The sequence below is a fragment of the Rhinolophus sinicus genome, chromosome 13 (assembly GCF_057876585.1).
Source record: "Rhinolophus sinicus isolate RSI-liver-muscle chromosome 13, RSI-T2T, whole genome shotgun sequence".
In the NCBI taxonomy this organism is placed as follows: Eukaryota; Metazoa; Chordata; class Mammalia; order Chiroptera; family Rhinolophidae; genus Rhinolophus; species Rhinolophus sinicus.
Genome location: NC_142513.1, coordinates 46446346 through 46461035, shown reverse-complemented (window position 1 = coordinate 46461035; position 14690 = coordinate 46446346).

Here is a 14690-nt window from a genome sequence, read left to right as displayed (position 1 = left end):
CCCTAACCATCATACCAACCTTTAAGTTACCTCACGGTTACTGATGCTCAAACACTTGTCCAAACCTCAATGGTTGTAGGCAACATCCGAACAAGGTTCCATTCCTCACCCTCAACTAAACCAACAAGTGAACCTTTCCCTACCCTCGCGGGAACCGAGCCTCTATCACTCTTCTGACCCTAAACATATACTAGGCTGTTATACGAATCTCTGCCCTGTCCGAACCCTCACTCTCACTTTAACACAAACCAAACCTGTCTCACCCTTGGGCTAACCTACGCACTAATACTGACCTGAACCTTAATGGAAACCTGTCTGAAGGCAGTAGCCAAACCCTGTCCGTTTCCCAATCCTCACACTAACCAACATTCAATCCTTTCCCATACCCTCCAGCTAACCGTGGCCCTAACAGTGTTCCGAGTCTAGAGGTACACAAATCTGTATATAAAAGGCGAACCCTGTCTCATTTCTCACCCTCACTCTAACAATCATACCAACCACTAAGTTCCCTCACGGTTACTGGGGTTCAAACACGGTTCCGAACCTAAATGTATACCTGGTTGTAGGCAACATCCAAACAAGGTTCCATTCCTCACCCTCAACTAAACCAACATATGAACCTTTCCCTACCCTCGCGGTAACCGAGGCTCTAACACTCTTCGCACCCTAAACATATACTTGGCTGTTATACGAATCTCTGCCCTGCCCGAACCCTCACTCTCACTTTAACACACACCAACACTGTCTCACCCTTGAGCTAACCTAGGCGCTAACACTCACCCGAACCTTAATGTAAACCTGTCTGAAGGCAGTAGCCGAACCCTGTCCCTTCCCTAATCCTCACACTAACCAGCACACAATCCTTTCCCACACCCTCCAGCTAATAGTGATGCTAACAGTGGTCCGAACCTAAACGTACACCTGGTTGTAAGCAGAAGCCGAACACTGTCCCATCACCTACACCCTAACCAACATACCAACCTTCATCTACCTTCACGCTGACCAAGTTTCAAATACAGCTCCGAAAATCCTTGGCTGTTATACGAAACTCTATAGTCTCCAAACACCCACCGTCACTATAACTAACACTCCCACCCTGTTCACCCTCGGGTTAACCGAGTTCCTAACCCTCACCAGAACCTTAATGTATACCTGGATACAGGCAGTAGCCAAACACTCTCCCATTCCTCACACTGACACTAACCAACATTCAATCCTTTCCCATACCCTCCAGTTAACTGTGGCCCTAACAGTGTACCGAGTATAGATGTACACAAGCCTGTAGGTAAAAGGCGAACCCTGTCCCATTTCTCACCTTCACCCTAACCATCATAACAACCTTTAAGTTCCCTCACGGTTTCTGTGGCAAAAACACTGTTCCGAGCATAAATGTATACCTGGTTGTAGGCAACATCCGAACAAGGTTCCATTCCTCACCCTCAACTAAACCAACAAGTGAACCTTTCCCTACCCTCGCGGGAACCGAGCCTCTAACACTCTTCCGACCCTGAACATATACTAGGCTGTTATACGAATCTCTGCCCTGTCCGAACCGTCACTCTCACTTTAACACAAACCAAACCTGTCTCATCCTTGGCTAACCTAGGCACTAGCACTGACCTGAACCTTAATGGAAACCTGTCTGAAGCCAGTAGCCGAACCCTGTCCGTTTCCCAATCCTCACACTAACCAACATTCAATCCTTTCCCATACCCTCCAGCTAACCGTGGCCCTAACAGTGTTCCGAGTCTAGAGGTACACAAATCTGTATATAAAATGCGAACCCTGTCTCATTTCTCACCCTCACCCTAACAATCATACCAACCACTAAGTTCCCTCACGGTTACTGGGGTTCAAACACTGTTCCGAGCATAAATGTATACCTGGTTGTAGGCAACATCCGAACAAGGTTCCATTCCTCACCCTCAACTAAACCAACATATGAACCTTTCCCTACCCTCGCGGTAACCGAGGCTCTAACACTCTTCACACCCTAAACATATACTTGGCTGTTATACGAATCTCTGCCCTGCCCGAACCCTCACTCTCACTTTAACACACACCAACACTGTCTCACCCTTGGTCTAACCTTGGCGCGAACTCTCACCGGGACCTTAATGTAAACCTGTCTGAAGGCAGTAGCCGGCTGAGCCCTGTCCGTTCCCCAATCCTCACACTAACCAACATAAAATCCTTTCCCATACCCTCCAGCTAACCGTGATCCTAACAGTGTTCCGAACCTAAACGTACACCTGGTTGTAAGCAGAACCCGAATACTGACCCATCCCTCACCTTCACCCTAACCAACATAGCAACTTTAAGTTCCGTCGGGGTGAACGTGGCTCAAACACTACTCCGAACCTAAATGTATACCTGGCTGTAGGTAGCAGCAGAACACAGTTCCGTCCCTCACCCTCGACATATCAAGCATACCAACCTTTTCCCTACCCTGGCGAGAACCGTGGCTCTAACTCTTTTCACACACTAAACGTATATTTGGCTTTTATACAAAGCTCTGCACTGTCCGAACCCTCACTCTCACTTTAACACACACCAACACTGTCTCACCCTGGGCTAACCTAGGCGCGAACACTTACCCGAAACTCAATGTATACCTGTCTGAAGGCCATAGCCGAACCCTGTCCCTTCCCTTAAGCCTTACGTCACCAACATACTAACCTTTCCCATAACCTCCCGCTAACCGTGGACCTAAGCGTTTTCTGAGCCTAAACGTGCAACTGGCTAGAAGCAGAACATGGACACTGTCCCATCACTCCCCCTCCCGCTAACCAACATACCATCCTTTAATTCCCTCACGCTGACCAAGTTTCCAAAACTGCTCCGCAGCTACTTGGCTGTTATCCAAAACTCTACACTGTCCAAACCCTCACCGTCATTTTAACTGACACACCAACCCTGTTCACCATTGGGTTAACCGACTTCCTGACCCTCAACCGAACATTAACGTGCACCTGGATACAGGTAGTAGCCGAACACTCTCCCATCCCTCAGACTGACACTAACCAACATTCAATACTTTCCTATACCATCCAGGTAACCGTGGCCCTACAGTGTTCCGAGTCTAGACGTACACAAGGCTGTATATAAAAGGCTTACCGTGTCCCATTTCTCTCCCTCACTCTAACCATTATACCAACCTTTAAGTTCCCTCACGGTTACTGCGGCGAAAACACGGTTCCGAACATAAATGTATACCTGGTTGTAGGCAACATGCGAACAAGGTTCCATTCCTCACCCTCAACTAAACCAACATAGGAACCTTTCCCTACCCTCGCGGTAACCGAGGCGCTAACACTCTCCGCACCCTAAACGTATACTTGGCTGGTATACGAAACTCTGCCCTGTCCGAACACTCACTCTCACTTTAACACTCACCAACACTGTCTCGCCCTGGGCGCTAACACTCACCCGAACATTAAAGTACACCTCTCTGAAGGCAGTAGCCGAACCCCGTCCTTTCCCTAATCCTCACACTAACAAACATACAATCCTATCCCATACCCTCCAGCTAATAGTGGTCCTAACAGTGGGCCTAACCTAAACGTACACCCGGTTGTAAGCAGAACCCGAAAACTGACCCATCCCTCAACCTCACCCAAACCAACGTACCAACTTTAACTTCCGTCGGGGTAAACGTCGCTCAAACACTGCTCCGAGCCTAAATGTATTCCTGGCTGTAGGCAGCAGCCGAACACAGTTCCATCCCTCACCCTCAACATATCAAGCCTACCAACCATTTCCCTACCATGGAGATAAATCTGGCTCTCACACTCTTCCGATCCTAAACGTACACTTGGCTGTTTTCCAAACCCGTACAATGTCTGAACCCTCACCCTCACTGTAAGCTAACACACCAACACTCTCTCACACTCGCGCTAACCGAGGCACTAACACTGACCGAATCGTAATGTCTATCTGGCTGCAGGCAGTAGCTGAAACATGTCCCAACCCTCAGCCTCACACTAACCAACATTCAATCCTTTCCCATACCTCCCGCTAACCGTGGACCTAAGAGTCTTCCGAGCCTAAACGTGCACCTGGCTGTAAGCAGAACTTGAACACTGTCCCATCACTCACCCTCACCCTAACCAACATACCAAACTTTAACTACCCTCACGCTGACTAAGGTTTAAATACTGCTGCGAACCTAGCTGGCTGTTATCAGAAACACTACACTGTCCAAACCCTCACACTTTAACTATCACACCAACCCTGTTCACCCTCGGGTTAACCGAGTCCCTAACCCTCACCAGAACCTTAATGTATACCTGGATACATGCAGTAGCCGAACACTCTCCCATCCCTCAGACTGACACTAACCAACATTCAATCCTTTCCCATACCCATCACCTAAACGTTGCGCTAAGAATGTTCGGAGTTTAGACGTACACAAGGTTGTAAGTAAATGGCGAACCCTATCTCATTTCTCACCCTCACCCTAACCATCATACCAACCTTTAAGTTACCTCACGGTTACTGATGCTCAAACACTTGTCCAAACCTCAATGGTTGTAGGCAACATCCGAACAAGGTTCCATTCCTCACCCTCAACTAAACCAACAAGTGAACCTTTCCCTACCCTCGCGGGAACCGAGCCTCTATCACTCTTCTGACCCTAAACATATACTAGGCTGTTATACGAATCTCTGCCCTGTCCGAACCCTCACTCTCACTTTAACACAAACCAAACCTGTCTCACCCTTGGGCTAACCTACGCACTAATACTGACCTGAACCTTAATGGAAACCTGTCTGAAGGCAGTAGCCAAACCCTGTCCGTTTCCCAATCCTCACACTAACCAACATTCAATCCTTTCCCATACCCTCCAGCTAACCGTGGCCCTAACAGTGTTCCGAGTCTAGAGGTACACAAATCTGTATATAAAAGGCGAACCCTGTCTCATTTCTCACCCTCACTCTAACAATCATACCAACCACTAAGTTCCCTCACGGTTACTGGGGTTCAAACACGGTTCCGAACCTAAATGTATACCTGGTTGTAGGCAACATCCAAACAAGGTTCCATTCCTCACCCTCAACTAAACCAACATATGAACCTTTCCCTACCCTCGCGGTAACCGAGGCTCTAACACTCTTCGCACCCTAAACATATACTTGGCTGTTATACGAATCTCTGCCCTGCCCGAACCCTCACTCTCACTTTAACACACACCAACACTGTCTCACCCTTGGTCTCACCTAGGCGCGAACTCTCACCGGGACCTTAATGTAAACCTGTCTGAAGGCAGTAGCCGGCTGAGCCCTGTCCGTTCCCCAATCCTCACACTAACCAACATAAAATCCTTTCCCATACCCTCCAGCTAACCGTGATCCTAACAGTGTTCCGAACCTAAACGTACACCTGGTTGTAAGCAGAACCCGAATACTGACCCATCCCTCACCTTCACCCTAACCAACATAGCAACTTTAAGTTCCGTCGGGGTGAACGTGGCTCAAACACTACTCCGAACCTAAATGTATACCTGGCTGTAGGTAGCAGCAGAACACAGTTCCTTCCCTCACCCTCGACATATCAAGCATACCAACCTTTTCCCTACCCTGGCGAGAACCGTGGCTCTAACTCTTTTCACACACTAAACGTATACTTGGCTTTTATACAAAGCTCTGCACTGTCCGAACCCTCACTCTCACTTTAACACACACCAACCCTGTCTCACCCTGGGCTAACCTAGGCGCGAACACTTACCCGAAACTCAATGTATACCTGTCTGAAGGCCATAGCCGAATCCTGTCCCTTCCCTTAAGCCTTACGTCACCAACATACTAACCTTTCCCATAACCTCCCGCTAACCGTGGACCTAAGAGTCTTCTGAGCCTAAACGTGCAACTGGCTAGAAGCAGAACATGGACACTGTCCCATCCCTCCTCCTCCCGCTAACCAACATACCATCCTTTAATTCCCTCACGCTAACCAAGTTTCCAAAACTGCTCCGCAGCTACTTGGCTGTTATCCAAAACTCTACACTGTCCAAACCCTCACCGTCATTTTAACTGACACACCAACCCTGTTCACCATTGGGTTAACCGACTTCCTGACCCTCAACCGAACATTAACGTGCACCTGGATACAGGTAGTAGCCGAACACTCTCCCATCCCTCAGACTGACACTAACCAACATTCAATACTTTCCTATACCATCCAGGTAACCGTGGCCCTACAGTGTTCCGAGTCTAGACGTACACAAGGCTGTATATAAAAGGCTTACCGTGTCCCATTTCTCTCCCTCACTCTAACCATTATACCAACCTTTAAGTTCCCTCACGGTTACTGCGGCGAAAACACGGTTCCGAACATAAATGTATACCTGGTTGTAGGCAACATGCGAACAAGGTTCCATTCCTCACCCTCAACTAAACCAACATATGAACCTTTCCCTACCCTCGCGGTAACCGAGGCTCTAACACTCTCCGCACCCTAAACGTATACTTGGCTGGTATACGAAACTCTGCCCTGTCCGAACACTCACTCTCACTTTAACACTCACCAACACTGTCTCGCCCTGGGCGCTAACACTCACCCGAACATTAAAGTACACCTCTCTGAAGGCAGTAGCCGAACCCCGTCCTTTCCCTAATCCTCACACTAACAAACATACAATCCTATCCCATACCCTCCAGCTAATAGTGGTCCTAACAGTGGGCCTAACCTAAACGTACACCCGGTTGTAAGCAGAACCCGAAAACTGACCCATCCCTCAACCTCACCCAAACCAACGTACCAACTTTAACTTCCGTCGGGGTAAACGTCGCTCAAACACTGCTCCGAGCCTAAATGTATTCCTGGCTGTAGGCAGCAGCCGAACACAGTTCCATCCCTCACCCTCAACATATCAAGCCTACCAACCATTTCCCTACCATGGAGATAAATCTGGCTCTCACACTCTTCCGATCCTAAACGTACACTTGGCTGTTTTCCAAACCCGTACAATGTCTGAACCCTCACCCTCACTGTAAGCTAACACACCAACACTCTCTCACACTCGCGCTAACCGAGGCACTAACACTGACCGAATCGTAATGTCTATCTGGCTGCAGGCAGTAGCTGAAACATGTCCCAACCCTCAGCCTCACACTAACCAACATTCAATCCTTTCCCATACCTCCCGCTAACCGTGGACCTAAGAGTCTTCCGAGCCTAAACGTGCACCTGGCTGTAAGCAGAACTTGAACACTGTCCCATCACTCACCCTCACCCTAACCAACATACCAAACTTTAACTACCCTCACGCTGACTAAGGTTTAAATACTGCTGCGAACCTAGCTGGCTGTTATCAGAAACACTACACTGTCCAAACCCTCACACTTTAACTATCACACCAACCCTGTTCACCCTCGGGTTAACCGAGTCCCTAACCCTCACCAGAACCTTAATGTATACCTGGATACATGCAGTAGCCGAACACTCTCCCATCCCTCAGACTGACAGTAACCAACATTCAATCCTTTCCCATACCCATCACCTAAACGTTGCGCTAAGAATGTTCGGAGTTTAGACGTACACAAGGTTGTAAGTAAATGGCGAACCCTATCTCATTTCTCACCCTCACCCTAACCATCATACCAACTTTTAAGTTACCTCACGGTTACTGATGCTCAAACACTTGTCCAAACCTCAATGGTTGTAGGCCACATCCGAACGAGGTTCCATTCCTCACCCTCAACTAAACCAACATAGGAACCTTTTCCTACCTTCGCGGTAACCGAGTTTCTAACACTCTTCGCACGCTAAACGTATACTTGGCTTTTATACAAAACTCAGCCCTGTCCGAACCTTCACTCTCACTTTAACACACACCAACCCTATCTCACCATTGGGCTAACCTCGGCACTAACACTGACCCGAACCTCAATGTATAGCTGTCTGAAGGCAGTAGCCGAATCCTGTCCGATGCCGAATCCTCACACTAACCAGAATACAATCCTTTCCCATACCCTCCAGCTAGTAGTGATACTAAAAATGTTCCAAACCTAAACGTACACCTGGTTGTGAGCAGAACCCGAACACTGACCCATGCCTCACAATCACCCTAACCAACATACCAAACTATAACTACCTTCACGCTGACTAAATTTTAAATACTGCTCCGAACCTACCTGGCTGTTATCAGAAACCCTACACTGTCCAAACCCTCACCTTCACTCTAACTATCACACCAACCCTGTTCACCCTCGGATTAACCGAGTTCCTAACCCTCAACAGAACCTTAATGTATACCATGGTACAGGCAGTAGCCGAACACTCTCCCATCTCTCAGACTGACACTAACCAACATTCATTCCTTTCCCATACCCTCCAGCTAACCGTGGCCCTAACATTGTTCCGAGTTTAGGCGTACACAGGAATGTAAGTAAAAGACAAACCCAGTCCCATTTCTCACCCTCATCCTAAACATAATACCAACCTTTAAGTTCCCTCACGGTTACTAAGGCTCAAACACTGTCCGAACCTCAATGTATACCTGGTTGTAGGCAACATCCGAACAAGGATCCATTCCTCACCCTCAACTAAACCAACATATGAACCTTTCCTACCCTCCCGGTAAACGAGGCTCTAACACTCTTCGCACCCTAAACGTATACTTGGCTGGTATACTAAACTCGGCCTGTCCGAACCCTCACTCTCACTTTAACACACACCAACCCTGTCTCACCCTTGAGCTAACCTAGGCGCTAACACTCACCCGAACCTTAATGTAAACCTGTCTGAAGGCAGTAGCCGAACCCTGTCCCTTCCCTAATCCTCACACTAACCAGCACACAATCCTTTCCCACACCCTCCAGCTAATAGTGATGCTAACAGTGGTCCGAACCTAAACGTACACCTGGTTGTAAGCAGAAGCCGAACACTGTCCCATCACCTACACCCTAACCAACATACCAACCTTCATCTACCTTCACGCTGACCAAGTTTCAAATACAGCTCCGAAAATCCTTGGCTGTTATACGAAACTCTATAGTCTCCAAACACCCACCGTCACTATAACTAACACTCCCACCCTGTTCACCCTCGGGTTAACCGAGTTCCTAACCCTCACCAGAACCTTAATGTATACCTGGATACAGGCAGTAGCCAAACACTCTCCCATTCCTCACACTGACACTAACCAACATTCAATCCTTTCCCATACCCTCCAGTTAACTGTGGCCCTAACAGTGTACCGAGTATAGATGTACACAAGCCTGTAGGTAAAAGGCGAACCCTGTCCCATTTCTCACCTTCACCCTAACCATCATAACAACCTTTAAGTTCCCTCACGGTTTCTGTGGCAAAAACACTGTTCCGAGCATAAATGTATACCTGGTTGTAGGCAACATCCGAACAAGGTTCCATTCCTCACCCTCAACTAAACCAACAAGTGAACCTTTCCCTACCCTCGCGGGAACCGAGCCTCTAACACTCTTCCGACCCTGAACATATACTAGGTTGTTATACGAATCTCTGCCCTGTCCGAACCGTCACTCTCACTTTAACACAAACCAAACCTGTCTCACCCTTGGCTAACCTAGGCACTAGCACTGACCTGAAACTTAATGTATACCTGTCTGAAGGCAGTACCGAACCCTGTCCGTTTCCCAATCCTCACACTAACCAACATTCAATCCTTTCCCATACCCTCCAGCTAACCGTGGCCCTAACAGTGTTCCGAGTCTAGAGGTACACAAATCTGTATATAAAAGGCGAACCCTGTCTCATTTCTCACCCTCACCCTAACAATCATACCAACCATTAAGTTCCCTCACGGTTACTGGGGTTCAAACACGGTTCCGAACCTAAATGTATACTTGGTTGTAGGCAACATCCGAGCAAGGTTCCATTCCTCACCCTCAACTAAACCAACATATGAACTTTTCCTACCCTCGCGGTAACCGAGGCTCTAACACTCTTCGCACCCTAAACGTATACTTGGCTGTTATACGAAACTCTGCCGTGTCCGTACCCTCACTCTCACTTTAACACACCCCAACACTGTCTCGCCCTGGGCTAACCTAGGCGCTAACACTCACCCGAACCTTAATGTATACCTGTCTGAAGGCAGTAGCCGAACCCTGTCCCTTACCTAAACCTCACACTAACCAGCATACAATCCTTTCCCACACCCTCCAGCTAATAGTGAACCTAACAGTGGTCCGAACCTAAACGTACAACTGGGTGTAAGCAGAACCCGAACACTGACCCATCCCTCACCCTCACCCTAACCAACATAGCAACTTTAAGTTCCGTCGGGGTGAACGTGGCTCAAACACTGCTCCGAAGCGAACTGTACTCCTGGCTGTAGGCAGCAGCCGAACACAGTTCCATCCCTCTCCCTCAACATATCAAGCCTACCAACCTTTTCCCTACCCTGGCGATAACCGTGACTCTAACACTCTTCCTATCCTAAATGTACACTTGGATTTTTTTTGAACCCGTGCAATGTCTGAACTCTCACCCACACTGTAATTAACACACCAACATTCTCTCACACTCGGGCTAACCGAGGCACTAACACTGACCCGAATCATAAGGTATACCTGGCTGCAGGCAGTAGCTCAAACGTGTCCCAACCATCAGCCTCACAATAACCAACATTCAATCCTTTCCCATACCCTCCAGCTAACCGTGGCCCTAACAATGTTCGGAGTTTAGACGTACACAAGGCTGTGAGAAAATGGCGAGCCCTGTCTCATTTCTCACCCTCACCCTAACCATCATACCAACCTTTAAGTTACCTCACGGTTACTGATGCTCAAACACTTGTCCAAACCTCAATGGTTATAGGCAACATCCGAACAAGGTTCCATTCCTCACCCTCAACTAAACCAACAAGTGAACCTTTCCCTACCCTCGAGGGAACCGAGCCTCTAACACTCTTCCGACCCTAAACATATACTAGGCTGTTATACGAATCTCTGCCCTGTCCGAACCGTCACTCTCACTTTAACACAAACCAAACCTGTCTCACCCTTGGGCTAACCTACGCACTAATACTGACCTGAACCTTAATGGAAACCTGTCTGAAGGCAGTAGCCGAACCCTGTCCGTTTCCCAATCCTCACACTAACCAACATTCAATCCTTTCCCATACCCTCCAGCTAACCGTGGCCCTAACAGTGTTCCGAGTCTAGAGGTACACAAATCTGTATATAAAAGGCGAACCCTGTCTCATTTCTCACCCTCACTCTAACAATCATTCCAACCACTAAGTTCCCTCACGGTTACTGGGGTTCAAACACGGTTCCGAACCTAAATGTATACCTGGTTGTAGGCAACATCCGAACAAGGTTCCATTCCTCACCCTCAACTAAACCAACATATGAACCTTTCCCTACCCTCGCGGTAACCGAGGCTCTAACACTCTTCGCACCCTAAACATATACTTGGCTGTTATACGAATCTCTGCCCTGCCCGAACCCTCACTCTCACTTTAACACACACCAACACTGTCTCACCCTTGGTCTCACCTAGGCGCGAACTCTCACCGGGACCTTAATGTAAACCTGTCTGAAGGCAGTAGCCGGCTGAGCCCTGTCCGTTCCCCAATCCTCACACTAACCAACATAAAATCCTTTCCCATACCCTCCAGCTAACCGTGATCCTAACAGTGTTCCGAACCTAAACGTACACCTGGTTGTAAGCAGAACCCGAATACTGACCCATCCCTCACCTTCACCCTAACCAACATAGCAACTTTAAGTTCCGTCGGGGTGAACGTGGCTCAAACACTACTCCGAACCTAAATGTATACCTGGCTGTAGGTAGCAGCAGAACACAGTTCCGTCCCTCACCCTCGACATATCAAGCATACCAACCTTTTCCCTACCCTGGCGAGAACCGTGGCTCTAACTCTTTTCACACACTAAACGTATACTTGGCTTTTATACAAAGCTCTGCACTGTCCGAACCCTCACTCTCACTTTAACACACACCAACACTGTCTCACCCTGGGCTAACCTAGGCGCGAACACTTACCCGAAACTCAATGTATACCTGTCTGAAGGCCATAGCCGAACCCTGTCCCTTCCCTTAAGCCTTACGTCACCAACATACTAACCTTTCCCATAACCTCCCGCTAACCGTGGACCTAAGAGTCTTCTGAGCCTAAACGTGCAACTGGCTAAAAAGCAGAACATGGACACTGTCCCATCACTCCCCCTCCCGCTAACCAACATACCATCCTTTAATTCCCTCACGCTGACCAAGTTTCCAAAACTGCTCCGCAGCTACTTGGCTGTTATCCAAAACTCTACACTGTCCAAACCCTCACCGTCATTTTAACTGACACACCAACCCTGTTCACCATTGGGTTAACCGACTTCCTGACCCTCAACCGAACATTAACGTGCACCTGGATACAGGTAGTAGCCGAACACTCTCCCATCCCTCAGACTGACACTAACCAACATTCAATACTTTCCTATACCATCCAGGTAACCGTGGCCCTACAGTGTTCCGAGTCTAGACGTACACAAAGCTGTATATAAAAGGCTTACCGTGTCCCATTTCTCTCCCTCACTCTAACCATTATACCAACCTTTAAGTTCCCTCACGGTTACTGCGGCGAAAACACGGTTCCGAACATAAATGTATACCTGGTTGTAGGCAACATGCGAACAAGGTTCCATTCCTCACCCTCAACTAAACCAACATAGGAACCTTTCCCTACCCTCGCGGTAACCGAGGCGCTAACACTCTCCGCACCCTAAACGTATACTTGGCTGGTATACGAAACTCTGCCCTGTCCGAACACTCACTCTCACTTTAACACTCACCAACACTGTCTCGCCCTGGGCGCTAACACTCACCCGAACATTAAAGTACACCTCTCTGAAGGCAGTAGCCGAACCCCGTCCTTTCCCTAATCCTCACACTAACAAACATACAATCCTATCCCATACCCTCCAGCTAATAGTGGTCCTAACAGTGGGCCTAACCTAAACGTACACCCGGTTGTAAGCAGAACCCGAAAACTGACCCATCCCTCAACCTCACCCAAACCAACGTACCAACTTTAACTTCCGTCGGGGTAAACGTCGCTCAAACACTGCTCCGAGCCTAAATGTATTCCTGGCTGTAGGCAGCAGCCGAACACAGTTCCATCCCTCACCCTCAACATATCAAGCCTACCAACCATTTCCCTACCATGGAGATAAATCTGGCTCTCACACTCTTCCGATCCTAAACGTACACTTGGCTGTTTTCCAAACCCGTACAATGTCTGAACCCTCACCCTCACTGTAAGCTAACACACCAACACTCTCTCACACTCGCGCTAACCGAGGCACTAACACTGACCGAATCGTAATGTCTATCTGGCTGCAGGCAGTAGCTGAAACATGTCCCAACCCTCAGCCTCACACTAACCAACATTCAATCCTTTCCCATACCTCCCGCTAACCGTGGACCTAAGAGTCTTCCGAGCCTAAACGTGCACCTGGCTGTAAGCAGAACTTGAACACTGTCCCATCACTCACCCTCACCCTAACCAACATACCAAACTTTAACTACCCTCACGCTGACTAAGGTTTAAATACTGCTGCGAACCTAGCTGGCTGTTATCAGAAACACTACACTGTCCAAACCCTCACACTTTAACTATCACACCAACCCTGTTCACCCTCGGGTTAACCGAGTCCCTAACCCTCACCAGAACCTTAATGTATACCTGGATACATGCAGTAGCCGAACACTCTCCCATCCCTCAGACTGACAGTAACCAACATTCAATCCTTTCCCATACCCATCACCTAAACGTTGCGCTAAGAATGTTAGGAGTTTAGACGTACACAAGGTTGTAAGTAAATGGCGAACCCTATCTCATTTCTCACCCTCACCCTAACCATCATACCAACTTTTAAGTTACCTCACGGTTACTGATGCTCAAACACTTGTCCAAACCTCAATGGTTGTAGGCCACATCCGAACGAGGTTCCATTCCTCACCCTCAACTAAACCAACATAGGAACCTTTTCCTACCTTCGCGGTAACCGAGTTTCTAACACTCTTCGCACGCTAAACGTATACTTGGCTTTTATACAAAACTCAGCCCTGTCCGAACCTTCACTCTCACTTTAACACACACCAACCCTATCTCACCATTGGGCTAACCTCGGCACTAACACTGACCCGAACCTCAATGTATAGCTGTCTGAAGGCAGTAGCCGAATCCTGTCCGATGCCGAATCCTCACACTAACCAGAATACAATCCTTTCCCATACCCTCCAGCTAGTAGTGATACTAAAAATGTTCCAAACCTAAACGTACACCTGGTTGTGAGCAGAACCCGAACACTGACCCATGCCTCACAATCACCCTAACCAACATACCAAACTATAACTACCTTCACGCTGACTAAATTTTAAATACTGCTCCGAACCTACCTGGCTGTTATCAGAAACCCTACACTGTCCAAACCCTCACCTTCACTCTAACTATCACACCAACCCTGTTCACCCTCGGATTAACCGAGTTCCTAACCCTCAACAGAACCTTAATGTATACCATGGTACAGGCAGTAGCCGAACACTCTCCCATCTCTCAGACTGACACTAACCAACATTCATTCCTTTCCCATACCCTCCAGCTAACCGTGGCCCTAACATTGTTCCGAGTTTAGGCGTACACAGGACTGTAAGTAAAAGACAAACCCAGTCCCATTTCTCACCCTCAT